Source organism: Macaca fascicularis, chromosome 16 (genome assembly GCF_037993035.2).
Source record: "Macaca fascicularis isolate 582-1 chromosome 16, T2T-MFA8v1.1".
NCBI classification, from domain to species: Eukaryota; Metazoa; Chordata; class Mammalia; order Primates; family Cercopithecidae; genus Macaca; species Macaca fascicularis.
The window spans coordinates 19,190,204-19,211,956 of NC_088390.1; the positions used below are offsets into that span (position 1 = coordinate 19,190,204).

Below are 21,753 nucleotides of genomic sequence, written 5' to 3' on the forward strand. Positions count from 1 at the left end.
CTTATCTTAACCCAGATATTCCCTTCTGTGGATTCCAGGTCTTTAGATAATAACTCTTTCAACCAGTTGCCAATTAGAAAAAATCTCTGAATCTACCTATGACCTGGAAGCCCCCTCTTTGAGTTGTCTCACCTTTCGGGACTGAACCAATGTATATCTCACATCTATTATTATTATTATTATTATTTTATTATTTTTGAGACTGAGTCTTGCTCTGTCACCCAGGCTGGAGTGCAGTGGCGTGATCTCGGCTCACCGCAACCTCCGCCTCCTGGGTTCAAGCAATTCTCCTGCCTCAGCCTCCTGAGTAGCTGGGATTACAGGCGCATGCCACCACGCCCCGATAATTTTTGTATTTTTAGTAGAGAAGTGGTTTCACCATGTTGGTCAAGTTGGTCTTGAACTCCTGACCTTTTGATCCCGAATAGCTGGGACTACAGGCGCCCGTGACCACGTCTGGCTAATTTTTTTTTTTTTTTGTATTTTTAGTAGAGACGGGTTTCACCGTGTTAGCCAGGATGGTCTTGATCTCCTGACCTCATGATCCGCTCGCCTTGGCCTCCCAAAGTGCTGGGATTACAGGCGTGAGCCACCGCGCCTGGCATTTCAAATTCTTTTATAGTGGGTTTGATTCTCTCTGAGCTCAGGACAAAGGATATTGTTTCACATATGGCTATCGTGGCATATCCTTTAGGGAAACCATTTTTGTTGGTTTTTTATCTTGAATTAAACCGGCAGTATTATTCCTCAGGGCCCAAAGGGACGCATGGATCTAGGTTGGTTGCGGAGGGCTTTTCAGCATGGTGTGAGACTGCCACTCTCTCTCTCATCCCTTTTTTCTTCCAGAAGGCGCAGAGTAAACAAGTCAGGATCCTTTGCTTCCCTTTTCCAGGGAGCTTGACAAATACTTCATCTAAGTACAGAATATAGTTGTCTTTAAGTTGTGCAGCAGGTCTCTCCCAAGTGGATTTTTTAGGAGAATTAGGAGAAAATAAGAATACGTCGTTCCTCATTCAGAGGGTCTCTCTGTATGGGAGCCACAGAAAAGAAGGAACAGTTAAAAAGAATTCTAATTGCTGTTGGGTGGAGTCTGAAAAGTATTAATTAGGTCAATGTGATTAATAGCACTGCCAAGTCTTAAGTATGTCTCTTAGATTTGATATCTATTTGGTCATCAATTACTGAGAGAGGAATGTTGAAATCTGTTACTATAATTGTGGATTTGTCTGTTTCTCCTTGTAGTTCTATCAGGTTTGCTTCATGTATTTTGAAATTATGTTATTTAGTTGTATAGACATTTAAGAATGTCATCTTCCTTTTGCATGTAGCATTATGAAATTTTTCTCTTTAACATAAGTCATAGTCCTTTTGAAATTTACTTTGTCTGATATTAATATGGCTATTCCATGTTTGTTTTATTTAGTGACTTTGTGGTGTATCTTTTTTTCATTTTGTTACTCTTAACTACCTGTCTTTAAATTTAAACTTGGTTTCTTATAGACAGCATATTTTAGATCTTGCTTTTCTTATTCATTCTGATGATATCTGCCTTTGTTCACAGCCTTTAGACCATTTGTATTTAAAGGAATTATGATATGATGTGCAGTGATGTGGTTTTTTCTTTTTTACTTTTTTTAATCATTATAAAATAGAAAAACCATAATGATGTGTATTTCTTTATGTTTCCTGTGTTTAAGGTTTATTGAGATTCTTGGATCTGTTGGTTTATAATTTTCAGCAATTTTGAAAAATTTCAGAACATTATTCTTTACACTTTCTCATTCTAAAATTCCAATGACATGTACATCAGATTACTTGATATTATCACAAAAATCCTTGATTATTTTTTTCCATCTGTACTTCATTCTTTCTCTGATCTTTTCTTCTCTGGTCTTTTTTCTTTAATACCTATATGGTTTGGATTTGTGTCCCTGGACAAATCTCATGTCGAATTGTAATCCCCAGTGTTGGAAGAGGGGCCTGGTGGCAGGTGATGGATCATGGGGGTGGACTTCCCTCTTGCTGTTCTTGTGATAGTGAGTTCTCATGAGATATTGTTGTTTCAAAGTGTGTAGCACCTTCCCCTTCACACTTTTCCTCCTGCTCCAGCCACGTAAGATGCACCTGCTTCCCCTATACTTTCTGCCATGATTGTAAGTTTCCTGAGGCTTCCCCACTATGCTTCCTGCACAGCCTGTGAAACTGTGAGTCAATTAAACCTCCTTTTTTTTTTTTTATGAATTACACAGTTTCAGGTAGTTCTTTATAGCAATGTGAGAATGGACAACTACAGAAAACTGGTACTGGGAGTGAAGTATTGCTATAAAGATACCTGAAAATGTGGAAGTGACTTTGGAAATGGGTAACGGGTAGAGGTTAGAACAGTTTGGAGAGCTCAGAAGAAGACAGGAAGATAAAGGAAAGTTTGGAACTTCCTAGAGACTTGTTAAATTGTTGTGACCAAAATGCTGATAGTGATATGGTCAGTGAAGTCCAGGCTGAGGTGGTCTCAGATGGAGATGAAGAACTTATTGGGAACTGAAGCAACGTCACTTTTGTTATGTGTTAGCAAAGAGGTTGGAGGCATTGTGCCCCTGCCCTAGAGATCTGTGGAACTTTGAACTTGAGAGTATTAATATAGGGTATCTGGCAGAAGAAATTTATAAGCTGCAAAACATTCAAGACTTGACCTGGCTACTTCTAGCACCCTATGCTTATATTTGTGAGCAAATAAATGAGCTGGAACTGGAACTTATCTTTAAGAGAGAAGCAGAGTGTAAAAGTTTGGAAAGTTTGCAGCCCAGCCATGTGGTAGAAAATAAAAACCCATATTCAGGGAAAAATTCAACCCAGCTACAGAAATGTGCATAAGAGGAGCCATAGTAATAGCCAAGACAATGGGGAAAATGCCTGGAAGGAATTTCAGAGACCTTCGTGACAGTCCCACCCATCACAGGCCTGGAGGCCTAGAAGGGAAGAATTTCCTGGGCCAGGCCCAGGGCCCCACTCTCCTACACAACTTAGGGACACTGATCCCTGCATCCCAGCTACTCCAGCTCCAGCCACGGCTGAAAGGGACCCAGATACATCTCAGGCTACTGATCCAGAGGGTGCAAGCCATAAGCCTTAGGAGCTTCTATGTGGTGTTAAGCTGGCGGATGCACAGAGAGCAAGAGTGGAGACTTGGGAGCCTCTGCCTAGATTTCAGAGAAGACATATGGAAAAGCCTGGATGTCCAGGAAGAAGTCTGCTGCAGGGAAGGAGCCCTGATGGAGGACCTCTACTAGGGCAATATGGAGGGAAATGTGGGGTTGGAGCCCCCACACAGAGTCCCCACTGGGGCACTGCTTAGTGGAGCTGTGAGAAGAGGTCCACTCCCCAGAATGGTAGATTTACCATCAGCTTCCACTGTGCACCTGGAGTGCCACAGGTACTCAACTCCAGTCCATGAAAGTAGCTGAGGGGGCTGTACCCTGCAGAGCTACAGGGGTAGAGCTGCCCAAGGTCTTGGGAGCCCACGCTTTGCATTGGTGTTCCCTGAATGTGAGACATGGAGTCAAATGAGATTATTTTGGAGCTTTAAGATTTAATGACTGCTCTATTGGGTTTCAGACTTGCATGGGGCCTGTAACCCCTTTATTTTGGCCAATTTCTCCCATTTGGAATGGGAGGGAGTATTTAGCCAATGCCTGTACCCAACTGTATCTTGGAAGTAACTAACTGGCTTTGATTTTACAGGCTTATAGGCAGAAGAACTTGTCCTATCTCAGATGAGACTTTGGATTGTGGACTTTTGAGTTAATGCTGGGATGAGTTAAGACTTTGGGGGACTGTTGGGAAGGTATGATTGCATTTTGAAATGTGAGAAGGACATAAGATTTGGGAGGGGCCAGGGGCAGAATAATACGGTTTGCATTTGTGTCCTTGCCCAAATCTCATGTTGAATTGTAATCCCCAATGTTGGAGGAGGGGCCTAGGGGGGAGTGATTGGGTCATGGGGGCAGACTCCCCCTTGCTGTTCGCATGATAGTGAGTTCTTATGAGACCTGGTTGTTTCAAAGTGTGTGGCACCTCCCCCTTCATGCTCTTCCTTCTGCTCCAGCCATGTAGGACGTGCCTGATTTCCCTTCACCTTCTGCCATGATTGTAAGGTTCCTGAGGCCTCCCCAGACATGCTTCCTGTACAGTCTGTGGAACTGTGAGTCAATTAAATGTCTTTTCTTTTTGTTTTTTTTTTTTTAATTTAAGATGGAGTTTTGTTCTTGTCGCCCAGGCTGGAGTGCACTGGAGCGATCTAGGCTCACTGTAGCCTCCACCTCTGGGTTCAAGTGATTCTCCTGCCTCAGCCTCCTGAGTAGCTAGGATTACAGGTATCTGCCATCACACCTGGCTAATTTTTGTATTTTTAGTAGAGATGGAGGTTCACCATGTTGGCCAGACTGATCTCGAACTCCTGACCTCAGGTGACCCACTTACCTCAGCCTCCCAAAGTGTTAGGATTACAGGCAAGAGCCACTGCACCTGGCCTAAACCTCTTTTCCTTATAAATTACCCAGTTTTAGGTAGTTCTTTATAGCAATGTGAGAATAAACTAATACAAATACCTACTCTGCTGTTAATTCCATCTAATCTTTCTTTTAAAGGTATCTTCTGTTTATCTCCTCACCTTCTACATTCTTGAGCATGCAGACCATATTTATGATACCTATTTCTATGTCATGTCTATTAATTCCACCATTTATGTCACTTATGAATCTTATAATGTTGATGGGTTTTTCTCCTGATTATGTGTGATATTTTCTTGCTTTTACCATGCCTATTAATTTAAAATTTTTTTTTAACTTATGGTAAAACAAGTGTAATAAAATTTACCATTTTAACCATTTTTATGTATACAGCTCAATGGCATTAAGTACATTCACATTATTGTGCCACCATCACAATCATTCATCTCCAGAATTTTTTTAATCTTACAAAACTGAAACTCTGTACCTGTTAAACAGTAACTCCCCATTCATTCCTCCCCTCAGTCCCTCACAACCACCATTCCACTTTCTCTCAATTAATTCTGTCAATGTTGCTTCATACATTTGGGTGCTCTGCTGTTAGGTGTGTATTTCTCCTTCAGTTTTGAAGGACAGTCTTGCCAGTCATAGTATTCTTGGTTGATAGCTTTTCTTCTCTGAGCATGTTGAACATATCATCCCTTCCCCTTCTTGCCTATATAATTTCTGTGGAGAAATCTACTTATACTCTAATGGGAGCTCCCTTGTACATCATGAGTCCCTTCCCTTGCTCTTTTGAAGATAATAGTTTGATTATAACATGTCTCTCTGTATGGGCCTCTTTGAGTTCATCTTACTAATCGTCTTACTAATTTACTAATATTTGTTTTGAGATTGTTGAATTTGGATGTCCACTTCCTTTGTCAGATTTGGGAAGTTTTCAACCATTATTTCTTTGAATAAGTTCTCTTTCTTCTCTTTCTGGAATGCCTTTAATGTGTGTGTTGATCTGCTTGATGATGTCCCATAAATCTCTCAGGCTATCCTCACTTTTCTTCATTTTTTCTTCTTTTTGCTCCCTGACTCAAAAATTCAAATGACCTGTTGTTAGTCCACTAGCTATTTTGTTTGATCAAGTCTGCTTTTGAACTTTTTTAGTGAATTTTTCAATTCAGTTGTTATATTCTTCAGCTCAAAATTTTCTGCTTCTTTCTTTTTTTTAATCATTCTATATCTTTGTTGATTTTCTCATCTTGTTCATACATTTTAAAAAATTTCATTTAATTATCTGTGTCCTCTTGAAAGTCACTGTGTTTCTTTAAGACAATTGTTTTGAATTATTAATCCAATAATTTATAGATCTCCATTTCTTCGGAGGTGGTTTCTAGAGATTTATTTTGTTCCTATTTTCCTATTTTGTTCTCCGTTTTCCTATTGTGTTCTATTTTGTTCCTATTTTCCTATTTTGTTCTCCATTTCTTCGGAGGTGGTTTCTAGAGATTTATTTTGTTCCTAAAGCAGTCATATTTCCCTGCTTTATTGCGTGGCTTGTGGTATTTTTTGTTGTTGAGTTGTATGCATTTGAAAAAATAGCCTCCTCTCTCAGTCTTTATGGATTGGGTTTGTACAGGGAATTCTGTTCACCAATCAGCCACACCTAGAGATTCTGGGGGCCTCTGAAATCTTTCTAGGAGGACGCAATTCCTCTGAGCTTTGCCTGTACTTTTCCAATTAGAGAGGTTTGCCAGTTTCTTTTTCAGAAGATCATAATCTTTGCCTCCCTCTGGTGTCTGTCTCTAGAACTGCAGGTTCCCTGGTGCCACAGCAGCAAGCCACTCTCCTCTCCTTTGTTTTCAGAGGCCCCATCCAAAGTATGCTGGTTCTCTATCACCTCTCCCAGATCAGATGAGACACTCACCAGTCCTTGGAGCAGCTCTCTGAAAAGATGGAGAGCCGGCCAAACAGCCCACTCTTCTACCTCCCTGCCAAGGGAAGACCTATGAGTTGAGCACCTTCTCCCAGTTACCCTGGGTCATGCCATCCTCTGTGTGCAGCACTTCAGGCCCTCTGGTGCCAGAGTAGGCCACTCCATTCTCCCTTGCTTTCAGCATCCTCCAGGCATCCAAACTATTCTGGTTCCATTAGCGCCCTGGGTCAAGTAAGACAGAAACTAGTTTTCTGGGCAACCCTCCGAAAAGCTGAAACACTGAGCACTCTTCTCTCTCCTCCCTCTAACCTAAGGGAGAAGCTCTGAGACAAACTGAGCTGTGCTAGCTTGGGAGAGGGACAATTGCAGATAAAGTGAAATGGTTCTTCTTACTGATTTCAGTGCACTGTTCTTGGCTTGGTCTTGCCTTGGGGTACTGCAACTTCCTCACTGGTTTCCAGAGTTCTCATAAAGGTATTTTGGTCTATATATTGTTGTTAAGTCAGTGTCTCTGTGAAGGAAAGAAGCGTGGGGGCTTCCTATTCTGCCATCTTGCTGATGTCACCCCAGTTCCTCTATTCTTTACTCCAAAAGATCATATCAGGTCAAAAGATGTACCGAACTGGGTGTCAAAAAGGTGTTCAACACAAATAGATGTAATGAAAGGTTGAACGAGTGAGGCAGAGGTCTTTGTTTTGTGTTACTCTAACAGAATACTGGAGACTAGGTAGTTTATGAAGAAAAGAGGTTTATTTGGCTTGCAGTTCTAATGGCTGGAAAGTTCAAGATTGGGCATCCGGTGAGGGTCTCAGGCTGCTTCAGCTCAAGGTGGAAAGTGAAAGGAGAATCGGCATGTGCAAAGAGATCACACATGCTGAAGGAGGAAGCAAAGCGGGGACGAGGTCCCAGGCTGGTTTGTTTGTTTCTTTGTTTGTTTGAGACATGATCTTGATCTGTCACCCAGGCTGGAGTGCAGTGATGCAATCATAGCTCACAGTAACCTTGAACTCCTGGCCTCAAGCTATCCTCTCACCTCAGCCTCTTGAGTAACTAGGCCCATAGGTGCATGCCACCATGCCTGGCTAATTTTTTCTTTTTTTGGTAAAGACAGGGATGTTGCAATGTCTATGTTGCCCAAGCTGGTCTTGAATACCTGGCCTCAAGCAATCCTCCTGTCTTGGAATCCTAAAGTGTTGAGATTAGAGATGGGAACCATCACATTGGCCCCGGCTCCTTTTAACAACCAGCTCTCTTGTGAACTAATGGGAGGACATTAATTCATTCATGAGAGATCCACCCCCATGACTGAAACCCCTCCCACCAGGGCCCATCTCCCAAAATTGCCGCATTGGGGATCTAAATTTCAACACGAGGTTTGAAGGGGACCTTTTCCTGATCTGCTGCTGTAAAACCACAGCAGCTGTGGGGACAACAGTGACTCTATTTCAGATGCTAATCCACCATGTGACTCCTGACTAACCTCGAGTCTGGGAATGACTCCAAGATGTCTAGTTGATGTATTATTCTTTATGTAGAAATCTCTATTTACTGTAAGTTTTGCCTCTCTTCCAAATCAACCCTTGATGTTGTTGCATACATCATAAGCCATGACACCCACAGCATTCTTTCAGCTGTCTACACATTCCTTCCGGAGCACGTAGACTTTCCTCCGGAGACATAAGCCCTGGGTCTCAGGGGTTGCAGTACGCAGATCTGCCTGTCTTGTGGCCATGGAAGGCGACACTTCTGTCTGTAAGTTTCCTAATAAATCACCCTTTACTGACAAACTGGATTTGTCTGCCTTGTTCTTTGGTTTCTTATCTCCTTCTGTGTTTGCGGGTCACTTTGCATTTACAGTGCTTTTAGGAAAGAACAACAGGCCAAAGATTACACCTCCTTGAACTAGTGAGAAAACTAAAGATCAGGAAGGCTATTGGATATACCCAGTGTCAAAGTCCTTAATAACAAAGCAGCAATCAGAGAGCCAGAAAATCTGTAAGCAAGAGATGAATCTGTAGTGGATTGAGCAGTGTTCCTCCAGGTTCTGTCTACCAGGATCCTCAGAATGTGACTTCATTTGCAAATGAAATATCTTTGCAGGTGTAACTAAGCTAAGGATCTCTAATGATGTCATACTGGACTTAAGGTGGGCCGTAAGTCCCCTGACTGGTGTCCTTGTGAAAGAAAGAAGGAGATTTGAGATAGAGACACAGAGGGAGATGCCTTGTGAAGATGGAGGCAGAGATTGGGGAGATGTGTCTGCATGACAAGGTACGCCAAATATTGCTGGCACCCACCAGAAACTAGGAGAGAGGCACAGAACAGACCCTCCCTCACAGCTTCTAGAAAAAATACCCCCACTGCCACCTTGATCTGGGATTGCAGGCCTCCAGAATTGTGAGAGAATAAGCTTCTGTTTATTTTAAGCCACACAGTTTGTGGGGTTTTGTTACAGCAGCCTTAGGAAGCTTCTGTTGGGTTTAAATTTCAGAGCCATCATTTCTATTCCCAGTCACACCACAGGCCTTGAGAAGGGGATAGAGTCTCAGGCACTCTCACACCACGCTGACTGGAGAGCAAATCTGTAAAGCCATTTTGTAGGGCAATCTGACTATATACATCAAATGTACATTTCATTTTATCAGTAGCAACAATCGTAGTAGCCTCAGTCAGATGCAACAATAAAGGACCAGGGTCTGCAGGAGTGTTTAAGACACCATATTCTGAACCTAAGACCACTGCCCAGGCTTAGTGGACTTGTGATTTCTCTTCCCCCTAGTTTTACATTTGGGGGGCCTGCTCTGCAACGTGATCATTCTGAAATCGAGACCAAATGTTGTTCAGATGCAAGAGAAACAAAACAAAACTAGGTTCCACCCTGGGCTAACACTCACCCAACTCACCACAAAGGATGGTAGTGAAACTACAGAAGAAAACAGAGGCCAGGCACAGTGGCTCACGCCTGTAATCCCAGCACTTTGGAGGCTGAGGCAGGCGGATCACAAGGACAGAGTTTCGACACTAGCCTGGCCAATATAGTGAAACCCCGTCTCTACTAAAAATACAAAAATTAGCCAGGCATAGTGGCAGGCGCGCGAGGCTGAGGCAGGAGAATCGCTCGAACCTGGGAGGCAGAGGTTGCAGTGAGCCAAGATTGCACCACTGCACGCACCACTGCACTCTAGCCTGGGCCACAGAGTGAGACTGTGTTTCAAAAGAAAAAGAAAAAAGAAAAAGAAAACAGATTTGGCTGGGTGAGGTGGCTCATACCCATAATCCCAGTCCTTTGGGAGGCCGAAGTGAGTGGATCACCTAAGGTCAGGGGTTTGAGACCAGCCTGGCCAACATGGTGAAACCCTATCTCTACTAATAATACAAAAATTAGCGAGGTGTGGTGGTGCAGACCTGTAATCCCAGCTACTCAGGAGGCTGAGGTAGGAGAATTGCTAGAACCCAGGAGTCAGAGGTTGCATTGAGCCAAGATTGCGCCATTGCACTCTAGCCTGGGCGACAGAGTGAAACTCCGTCTCCAGAAAAAAAAAAAAAAAAAAGAAAAGAAAGAAAGAAAAAGAAAACAGATCCAACTGGGAGGGAAATAACAGGCAAATTGGTGTCGGAAAAATCAGTCCCGTGCTTGTGCGCAGTTACAAATACCTCTGAAAATTGAGGACTTGCCCGTTGCTAGTGGATTGTTTCATCACTGGACTAAACATAAAGGACATAAAGGAGGCAAGATAAAAGTTGTGGTCTTCTAGGCACTGGCTCCATGGAACACTATCTGGGGCAACTTTCTCTAACACAAATAATGCAAATGCATATTTTTCTATTAACAATTAATTTAAAAATTTCTATCTCCAATAGTGAGAAAAACAAACAAATAAAAACAGAACAATAACAACAACAAAACAATAAATGGACAGACGGAGTGCAATAGTATATGCCTGTAATCCCAACACTTTGGGAGGCTGAGGTGGAAGGATTGCTTGAGCTCAGGAGTATGAAGCCCAACCTGGGCAAGATAATGAGACCCTGTCTCTACTAAAAATAATAATAATTTAAAAATATCCAGGAATGGTGATGCGCACCTATAGTCCCAGCTACTCGGGAGGCTAAGGCAGGAGGATCACTTATGCCCAGGAGAGCAAAGCTGCCATGAGCTATTATCACAGCACTGCACTCTAGCCTGGGTGACAGAGACTCTGTCTCAAAAAAATAAGTAAACGAACAATTAATGGACAGACGTTTGGAAGACTGAAAGTTTACCTCCCAGAATTCTATAACCCTTTCCAGAGATGTTAAATGTTAGCATTTTTGTTTATATGATTCTGATATCATTCCATTTATTTAACACACCGAAAAATGCACAAATACATAGTTTAAAAAAAGATTCTACAGTTCTTTGCCTTTAAACAAAATTTTGAAAATCTTTTTAAGAATGCTTGACATTCTGTCTACCTTCTTAACATGCAGACATGCACACACAGGGACACGCGCACACGCAGTGGCTGGGACCAGCCAAAGGGCCACTGTGGTGTGCCTGCAAGCCTAGGGGTGGGTCCAGGTGGCACCATGGCAGGTGCAGATCTTGGTGGCAGTAGTAAATACTCAAATGAGCGCTTTGAAGTCCAAAGTGGAGGATTCCATATGAACAGCGGTTTAAGATGGGTCAGTCGGTCCTGAGACAGGCGAGCACCATTCCAAAGGAGCAGGCATTGGCCTCCATCGCCGTCAGTGATAGAACGGGAGTCGGGTTCGGATTCCCAAATCCAGTGTGGTGGAGATAGGAAACACCAAGCTGCCTCCTCCAGTGCCGTATCCTGGAGGGGCCGGCGGGAGCCCAGGGAGAGCTCTCTTTTTCTTGTGAAGTGCAGGGCATACTAGAATAAGTTCACAGTTCTGGAGACTTCTAGTGGCCCTTGAGAATCCGGAGAAGAGGGTGTAAATCTCCGCGACCCATATCCCAGCAGGTCTCTCTGGTGAACGGTCTCCGGACAAAGTAGGTAAGGGAAGTCATTGAGCCAATCACTTACTTGGGGATAAAAATTGGCTCTAAGGGCTGGGTCAGGTACTCTTGACTGGTGATATGGTTCGGATATCTGTCCCCTCCAAATCACGTGTGGAAATATGATCTCCAGTGCTGAAGGTGGGATCTGGTGGGAGGTTTTTGGGCCATGGGAGTAGATCTCTTATGAGTGGCTTGGTGCCCTTCCTGCAGTGATGAGTGAGTTCTCAGTCTATTAGTTCACATGAGAGCTGGTGGTTTAGACAGCCTGCCATTTCTTGCTCCTTCTCTCACATGTGACACAGTGGCTCCCCTTTGCCTTTGGCCATGATTGGAAGCTCCCTGAGGCCTCACCAGAAGCAGGTGCTGGTGCCATGCTTCTTGTACAGCCTGCAGAACCATGAGCCAAATAACCCTCTTCTATAGAAATACCCCAGCCTCAGATATTTCTTTATAGTGAAGCAATGTGAACTAACACACTTAGATAAGGTGATTAACCTTCCCATCCTCACCCAGGATCCCCCGGACCTTAGATGTCTCCAGCCTCCAGCCCCCAAGGAAGGGTGGATGTAGAGCCCTAGTGGGAGAAAGGGTCCTGCAGTGTCATGGGGTTGCTGGGTTCAGGGACTGTGGCTGTGGACAGGAGCTGGGCCCTTCCCATGGATGCCCCAGCTGCTGTGGGCCTTGTGGCTGCCCAGGGAGCCCCAGTCTCCAGCAAAACCTCAGCCAAGGGAATGTGCTTGGCAGGATCTTGGGGAAAGACCCCAGAGACTGAGTGTGGTCTGGCCTGGTGAGGAGACAGAGGAGTCTGCTACTCCTGTGGTTTTCTCCAGTGACCAACGAGAGCATCCTGACCTCCAGGAACTTTCCCCACCAGCTCTGAGGAGGTCCACGGCTGTCCCAAAGCAGGCCAGGGTGGACAGAACTTCCCCTGGAACAAAAGGGTGAAAGTGCACTTGATTTTCACTTTCAGGATGAACAGGAACGCAGGGCGTCACCATCCTTCTAACTGCTGGGATTTATTCAGGTGGCGTCAGACAAGCCATACAGGGATCCAAGTGAAGTGCACGTCCCAATTTAATGCAGAAATACACAAACTGAGTTCCGATCTCCTGCCTCTCAGCACGGCCCCTGCTAACCCTGGGACAGCATCCCCAGATTTTCAAAATGCAGGGAACTTGGCTGTTAGCAAACAGCTGTGGTACCCAGACCCTCTGCCAAAGAAGCAACCAGGAACTTTAGAACTGTGCTCTTCAAATGCCTGGCAACCCCTGCACTTTTCTCGATGAGAGGTGATCAGCCAGGGTCAGAGTGGAAAGGTTGAAGAAGAGCTCCCTGGGAGTGTGGACTCAGCAATGAGTTTCATCCCCAGACACCTCTCCACAGCCACCTTGCCTGAAACGCCAAGTGAATGTGGGTCCTGAAGACGCTTTTGCTTTTAGTAGGTCTTTACACGAGGAAATAAAAAATCTCGGGACCACTCAACGCCTTCTGCCAAAGGGAAAGTGAAGCCTGGAGGCTGAGTCACTGGCAACACCCTCTTCCAAATGAATTGCTGTTGGTTCACAACCTTGTGTCAAAGCATTAGGCATTAGCTAGACCCCCACGGAAAGGCCTCAGGCATCTCCAGATGGCAGCCCCCACAAAGCACTCATCAGTAAACTCTTTGCTGGCCTTGAAACTGTCAATCGAGGAAAATAACCCAGGCAAATCTCAATCATTTTGGGAGGCTTATTTGCCAAAGTTAAGGAGGCACTCCCAGAGACAGGTCTATGCCTTTCTCTGAAGATAATTTTGGTGGCTTCAATATTTAAAGGGGAATGGGGGGAATATTGAGAAATACACAATTTTCATGTGACAGCGGGGCAGGGGAAACCAGTCATTTATGCCTTTGTCTGGCTCAGTGAATTTGAATTTTTACATAAGACACCATAGACAATAGGGCAGAGGAAATAGTCAGATACACATTTGCCTCGGACTGGCAGAAGCATGACTCTGGGCTCTGTCGTATGTCCCGGCACCTGTGAAGATAAGCTATCAATTTACATTGCCATGGTGCACTGCAGCAGAAACATTTTAGGGTAAAGATCTTGTGGCCCATAAGGATCTTTACCCTAAAATGTGAGGGAGGTATGTAGCTTTTCATCTTTGCAGCCATCTTCTTTAGCACCCAAAATGGGAGGCAGGTTTGCATGAGCCGGTTCCCAGCTTGACTTTTCCCTCTGGCTGAGTGAGTTTGGGAGTCTCAAGATTTATTTTCCTTTCACACACCTTTCAAGATGTCTATCTGCCCATAAATAAGGACTTGAGATGTGCAATCCAAGTCCAGCTCCTCAAACTAAAGTCTGTTGCATTCCACACTGACAATGTCCATTACAAACTTACCTTCCGAGGGACAGAACAAAGTCGACATGAGATCAACCAGTCCTTCCCCTACCAAGAGACACCAGCATAATTGAGACCTCCTTTACTCCCTTCTTCCTCCAAACACTCACCTTATCTGATGTAAAATGTAGGTTTACTGGGCAGTAACTAAAGTCTCACAGGAATGTAACATTTGCCTTACCGCCTACCCGCCCCTTTTCCTATATGTCTCCCCCACTTTAAGGAAATATATACATACGGAGGCTCCTGAAAACGTCTCCACAAAAAACAGCCACAGGTGCATCTCTGGCTTGAGTTTTTCCTCAGATGTGTCCTCAAACTCTGGCTTACTAAACCTCGAATCGTTGAGACTTGCCTCAGTCACTCATTTAGGGTACCATTTATAAACATGTGTGATGAGGTCCCCAAGCGCTCCCACTCTGGCTGGAGTGAGAACCTTCCCTCTCTGCTCACATGATGCTGTCGCTGCCCAATGGGTTCCTCCTGGTCACTGCACGAACGAGACCATGGCACTGCAGTAAAGAAAGAGTTGAACGGACATGAGGCTGCTCATGACATGTGGGAGACAGTTATCACTCAAATCAATCTCCTTGGGATGGGCATGGTAACTCACACCTGTAATCCCAGCACTTTGGAAGGTCAAGGTGGGCGGATCACTTGAGTGCAGGTCAGGAGTTCGAGACCAGCCTGTCCAACATGGTGAAACCCCGTCTCTTTTTTAAAAACACAAACATTACCCGGGCATGGTTGTGGGTGCCTGTAATCCCAGCTACTTGGGAGGCTGAGGCGTGAGAATCGCTTGAACCCAGAAGGCGGAGGTTGCAGTGAGCCGAGATGGTGCCACTGCACTCCAGCCTGGCCGACAGAGAGAGACTCTGTCTCAAAAAATAAAAACAAGCAAACAGAAGATCAGTCTCCTTGAAGGCTCATAGGGTAGGGGTCTTTCAAAAGTAGTTTGGAGGGGTCTGCACAGATGTTTGGGGGCTAGGGTACAGGAAGTGCTGATTGGGTGGGAGATGAACTCAGGGGATCGAAGCCATCCTCTTACACTGAATCACTTCTGGGTGGGACCACAGGAGCAGCCAGCAGGTCCTGGTGGGTCCAGGTGGAGCCATTGGTGTCAGACATGCAAAAATCCTGAAAAGATATCTCAAAAGGCCAATCTTAGGTTCACAATACTGATGTTATCTGCAGGAGTAAATGGGGGAAATTCCGTATCTTGTGAGCTCTGGAATAATGGTGGCGATTGTTTACGTGTACTCCTTGGCAGAATCCAGGCTCCTCTTCCTCCTAACCTGGTGGTCACTCACTAGCTTTACAAAGGCATTTGAGTTTTGGGAAAGGGCTATTAAAATTTAAACTAGAAACTAAATGTCTCCCAAAGTTAGCTTGGCCGAAGCCCAGGAATAAATAAAGGCAGCTTGAAGGCTCAAGGCAAGAGCGGGGCTGGCTAGATCAGATCTCCCCGTCTGCCACAATTTTCTCACTGTTACAATTTTTTCTAAGCCAGTTTCAATGTGACTGGAGGCGGGAGAGGGTCCTGGTTCTCGGGAAAACAAAATCAGTCTGTGGAGGGAGATCTATCCTCCCCTGCGGCTACTCAGTGGTGACAATGCTGCACAGTTGACCGTCAGACAACACAGGTTTGAACGGCATGAGTCCACTTACGTGCAGCTCTTTTTCAACTGAATGAGGATGAAAAATACAGTATTCAGGGGATGAAAAGCCCACATATACAGAGAAGGTTGACTTTTCCCTCAAGCAGGTTTGGCAGGACTGACTGTGGAAGTTGAGTATGTGGGGATCTGGTTATATGCCGTTGGTCCTGGAACCAGTCCCCCACATAGATCAAGGGACGACTGTATTTGATATTGTTTAGGAAGCTTCGGAGCGCAGATTGGCCACTGGTTGAAAGAGTTATTATCAAAGCTCTGGAATCAATAGAAAGGAGTGTCTGTGTTACAGTAAGGGGTGGCTGGAGACCAAGGTTTTATGCAGGTGAAGCCTCCAGGTAGCGGGCTTCAGAGAGAATAGAATATAAATGTTTCTTGTCAGACTTGAGAGTCTGTTCTGTCAGTATTAAGGCCTCTGTTTATGTTCATGCTGGTCAGCTGTGCCAGAATTCCAAAAGGGAGGAGGGTATAATGAGGCACGTCTGATTCCCCCTCTCATCATGGCCTGAACTTGTTTTGCAGGTTAACTTTGAAATGCCCTTGGCTAAGGGGAGGGGTCTGTACAGGTGTTTGGGGGGCTTAGAATTTTATTTTTTGTTTACAACGGTTTTCTGCAGTTCACCATTTACCATTAAATCCTTTTCCTCTGTTCCTAAATTGGCAAGCTGATTTTATCTATTCAAATGCAGAAAATCTTTTTTTTTTTTTTTTTTGAGATGGAGTCTCACTGTCACCCAGGTTGGAGTGCAGTGGCACAATCTCAGCTCACTGCAACCTCCACCTCCTGGGTTCAAGCGATTCTCCTGCCTCACCTCCCAAGTAGCTGGGATTACAGACACCCACCACCACGCCCAGCTAATTTTTGTATTTTTAGTAGAGATGGGGTTTCACCACGGTGGCCAGGCTGGTCTTGAACTCCTGACCTCAAGTGATCTGCCCACCTCAGCCTCCCAAAGTGCTGGGATTACAGGCGTGAGCCACCACGCCTGGCTCAAATGCAGAAATTCTGAAGCCTGAAGTCCCTGCACAGTTGAAGCTTGTGATAAAACTTCAGGTTTCCTTAAAGGGCCTTCTTCAACACTCCATCCCTAGGCTGTGTTCAAAACTGCAGGGTACTTGAGAAAACGGTGGCAGCCTGGGGTGAATGCAGTCCCTCCCTTTTCCTAATCCATGAAACACCTCTACATGAAAACCACTTGAAACTTACAGGCTTGGAGGGCGGGACTTTATGTCTTCCTTGGGGGCAGCCAAGACAAAGAGGGATGCTAAGCAGATTATCTCCGTGTTCATCATTCAAACGCAGGAGTGAAGACTTCAGGACTCAGGCCTAGCAGGGGAAGGTTGTGGCTCATGTAACCCCTGCTTGCAGCCTGGCACCCTCCTACTGCAAACCTGCTCTACGGACAGGTTTTCATCATTCATCCCCATGTTCCACAAGGTGTTCCGGAAGTCCTCTGCCCCATTCCACACACCCACCGCAGCAGCCTGGTCAAGTGATTCCAGTGGGTACTCACCACCAAAAAAGGAAGATGGACAAACATGAGTGAATGCCACAAATGGCACCTCCATATGAAGAACTGGGGCAAAAGAATAGAGGGAGGGGGCTTTTGTTTGGCAAATTGTACCTCTAAGACCCACTCTCAGGGTTGTATTAAAAAATGGAATTGGCTGGGCGCGGTGGCTCATGCCTGTAATCCCAGCACTCTGGGAGACTGAGATGGGCGGATCACGCGGTCAGGAGATCAAGACCATACTGGCTAACACAGTGAAACCCCGTCTCTACTAAAAATACAAAAAAATTAGCCAGGCGTAGTGGCGGGCACCTGTAGTCCCAGCTACGTGGGAGACTGAGGCAGGAGAATGGTGTGAACTTGGGGAGGGTGGGGGGGGCGGAGCTTGCAGTGAGCCGAGATCGCGCCACTGCACTCCAGCCTAGGCGACACAGCGAGACTCCACCTCAAAAAAAAAAAAAAAAAAAAAAAAAAAAAAAAAAAAAAAAAAAAGGAATAGGTCTTTAAAAAGCTAACACAGAGCACAGGTATTTGAGGACTAAGCTCTGATTTTTTTTCTTATCTTGCCCAAATTCCTGTCTAAGGGGTCTGGAGATTCATGCCTTACAAAGCATAAATTCTCATCAAATGGGTTTTATTTAACCCATCGTGACTTACGTTCCAATCTGACTCTGGCATAACGTTACATAACAAAACAGAAAATCAAAATATTTTACCCCCAAACAAGTTTATTTGCCATACCTTGAAATGGCCCTGCAAAGCCATCCTTTGTGGGGGGGGGAAACTTGCATCTGTAAAGAATATCTATTAACATAGCTAGATCTTTTTCTTTCAGGCCCTCCCAGTTCTGAAGAGATTCGCTGAGAGTCTACCACCTTTTTATTTATTTATTTTATTTATTTATTTATTTATTTATTTATTTATTTATTTATTTTTGAGACAGAGTCTCGCTCTGTCACCCAGGCTGGAGTGCAGTGGCGTGATCTCGGCTCACTGCAAGCTCTGCCTCCCAGGTTCACACCATTCTCCTGCCTCAGCCTCCCAAGTAGCTGGGACTACAGGCGCCAGCCACCACGCCCGGCTAATCCGGCTGATTTTTTTGTATTTTTTTTTTTTTTTTTTGAGACGGAGTCTCGCTCTGTAGCCCAGGCTGGAGTGCAGTGGCCGGATCTCAGCTCACTGCAAGCTCCGCCTCCCGGGTTCACGCCATTCTCCGGCCTCAGCCTCCCGAGTAGCTGGGACTACAGGCGCCCGCCACCTCGCCCGGCTATTTTTTGTATTTCTTAGTAGAGACGGGGTTTCACCGTGTTAGCCAGGATGGTCTCGATCTCCTGACCTCGTGATCCGCCCATCTCGGCCTCCCAAAGTGCTGGGATTACAGGCTTGAGCCACCGCGCCCGGCCGATTTTTTTGTATTTTTAGTAGAGACGGGGTTTCACCGTGTTAGCTAGGATGGTCTTATCTCCTGACCTCGTGATCCGCCCGCCTTGGCCTCCCAAAGTGCTGGGATTACAGGCATGAGCCACCGCACCTGGCCTCTACCACCATTTTTAAAGGTTGGAATGGGAAACATTTGTCATCTGTTGTCTCTAAGGACAGCCACTATGAGATGTCAAAAGAACCTTGGTCTCCACAATCTTTTATCTTTTTTTTTTTTTGACAGAGTTTTGCTCTTTTTGCCCAAGCTGGAGTGCAGTGGCGTGATCTCGGCTTACCGCAACCTCCACCTCCTGGGTTCAAGTGATTCTCTTGCGTCAGCCTCCCGAGAAGCTGGAATTACAGGCATGTGCCACCACGCCCAGCTAATTTTGTATTTTTAATAGAGACAGGAACCCCGTCTCCACGTTGGTCAGGCTGGTCTCAAACTCCCGACCTCAGGTGATCTGCCCACCTCGGCCTCCCAAAGTGCTGGGATTACAGGTGTGAGCCACCGCGCCCGGCCACAATCTTTTATCTTAACCTAAACATTTCCTTTCTATTAATCCGAGGTCTTTAGACAAACTCAACCAATTGTCAACCACAAAATGTTTAAATGTACCTATAGCCTGGAACCCCACCCACCTTCAAATTGTCCCGCCTTTCTGGACCAAGCCAATGTATTTCTCAAATGTATTTGATTGATGTCTCATGCCTCTCTCAAATGTATAAAACCAGGCTACACCCCAGCCACTTGGGACACATGTTCTCAGGGCCTCCTGAGGGCTGTGTCACGGGCCATGGTCACTCCTATTTGGCTCAGAATAAATCTCTTCAAATATTTTACAGAGTTTGACTCTTTTTGTCAACATATTGTTCTGAGTGATTTTATTGTCCCCACATGAAACTCACAGAACCTTTGTGAGTTGGGCTCCCTTGCCTTCCTCTTTGTACATAGATGATGAGAGTGTGGGAATCTGAGACACGCCCTCAGCCCACAAATGATGGCCAGTGACAGGTGGGGGCTCAAATTCAAGTAGTCCAGTGCCAAAGAAACTTGATAACCCTTCTTAGGATGTAACCATTATGTATTTTGGCTCATTTTCCTTCCTGGTGACTTCAGATCAGTTGTGGAAAGGAAGGAGCTGGATGAGCTTTGGGTGGGTCATTTATGGTGAGGAACACTTATGGAAAAAGCCTGTAAACCTTTGTGTTGTCACTCTGTCTCTTTCCTGCCATACACAGATTCCTTCAAAGAAATCCTTTAGGGGGCCGGGCGCGGTGGCTCAAGCCTGTAATCCCAGCACTTTGGGAGGCTGAGACGGGCGGATCACGAGGTCAGGAGATTGAGACCATCCTGGCTAATACCGTGAAACCCCGTCTCTACTAAAAAATACAAAAAACTAGCTGGGCGTGGTGGCGGGTGCCTGTAGTCCCGGCTACTTGGGAGGCTGAGGCAGGAGAATGGCGTGAACCCGGGAGGCAGAGCTTGCAGTGAGCTGAGATCCAGCCACTGCACTCCAGCCTGGGCGACAGAGCGAGACTCTGTCTCAAAAAAAAAAAAAAAAATCCCTTAGGGGACATAGAAAGGGTTCAGGTTCTCCAGTAGAGCATACTTTGCAATTCTCTTTAATTATTTATTCACTCTGTGGGGTGATGTTTACTTGTTGTTGTAGCAGCTACCATGAATGAGTTTCAGAACCAAAACTCACAAGATTCCACATGCCTCAGCGAGTAAGAGTCGACCTCTGAGATATAGAGCCTCTTTTCCTGCATTCTTAGATTTCCTTTCTAATTTGTTTCCTAAGTCAGCTCATATCTGACATTATGAACAATAGGTATTAAAGGGTATTATTTAAGGAAGTGTTCTTCCCATAACCTTAATTTTTAAAAATTTATCTCTTTTTTTGAGACAAGGTCTCACTCTGTCACCCAGGCTGGAGTGCAGTGGTGTGAACACTGCAACCTTGACCTCCTGGCCTCAAGGAAACCTCCCACCTCAGCCTCCCAAGTAGCTGGAACTACAGGTGTGTGCTGCCGTGCCTGGCTAATTTTTGTATTTTTTGTAGAGATGGGGTCTCCCCATGTGGCCCAGGCTGGTCTCACACCCCTGGGCTCAAGCGATCTGCCTGTCTCAGCCTCCCAAAGTGCTGGATTACAAGCGTGAGCCACTGTGCCTGTCTTTATTTTCATTTTTGATGTGACACACCCAGCTGTAAATTCTGAGGGAGACACAAGGCCCTGTAGGATAAGATTATCACTTTCTATTTTTCCTTTAATAAAAGTCACCCTAGCCAGGCACGGTGGCTCAAGCCTGTAATCCCAGCACTTTGGGAGGCCGAGACGGGTGGATCACGAGGTCAGGAGATCGAGACCATCCTGGCTGACACGGTGAAACCCCGTCTCTACTAAAAAATACAAAAAACTAGCCGGGCGAGGTGGCGGGCGCCTGTAGTCCCAGCTACTCGGGAGGCTGAGGCAGGAGAATGGCGTAAACCCGGAAAGCGGAGCTTGCAGTGAGCCGAGATCTGGCCACTGCACTCCAGCCTGGGCTGCAGAGCGAGACTCCGTCTCAAAAATAAAATAAAATAAAATAAAATAAAAGTCACCCTAAATGGGACTTAATAAAAATAATTATTTGCTGCCAAAATGAAAGTCAAAACCGAGAAATAGAAAAATAAAACATAAGAATCCACTGTAATGAAGACTCACAAAAGATCAACTGAGAGAAATGTTTGCCACACTTATGGAAAATAAATAGTGAACAAATTGAGGAATTAAGAGCTCGAGGCTTGTTTACCATCACCGTGGAAACCACACTCAATATGTAAGAGGTGGGGTCCAAGGGGGCAGACCTCTGCTGGGCTCCTGTGATCCCTGCTGCTTTCTGGGCAGGGACACACTGGGTTCAGAGACCTGTCCTACATCCAGTTGGCAGTATGACCTTGGGTAGGTCATCCTCTCTGAGCCCTAATAAATTCACCAATAAACTGGAAACATCTCCTGATTGGTCAGGGGTGGAAGGTCAGTGGGATGGAGGAGGATGACTCTGGGCAGCTGGGAGGACTTCCCTAGAGGGAGTCAAGTGGGCAAGCAGCCCCAGCATGATGTCACAGATGGCCCATTGTGACTTATATTTAAAACTTGCATTCACAAGGGAAGCAGAGCATAAAGTTTGGAAATTTTGCAGCTTGACCATGTGGCAGAAAAAGTAAAAGTACCATCAGGGGAAGAATTAAAGCAGGCTGCAGAGAAACCGTTTGCTAGAGAGATTTGCATAACTAAAAGGAAGCCAAGTGCTAATTAACAGCCAAGACAATGGGAAAGGGGCCTC

At 45.4% G+C, this 21,753-nt stretch overlaps 1 long non-coding RNA gene across 1 annotated transcript; it reads right to left on the bottom strand.

The window, feature by feature from the left end:
• Positions 1-328: 328 nt before the first annotated feature.
• LOC123569427 (uncharacterized) lies at positions 329-21,489 on the bottom strand. Its single transcript, XR_010582176.1, has 3 exons — positions 21,220-21,489; positions 12,290-12,365; positions 329-1,026 (listed from the first exon to the last, which is right to left on the bottom strand). It is a non-coding gene; the product is annotated as an uncharacterized lncRNA (long non-coding RNA).
• Between the last annotated feature and the right edge of the window lie 264 nt (positions 21,490-21,753).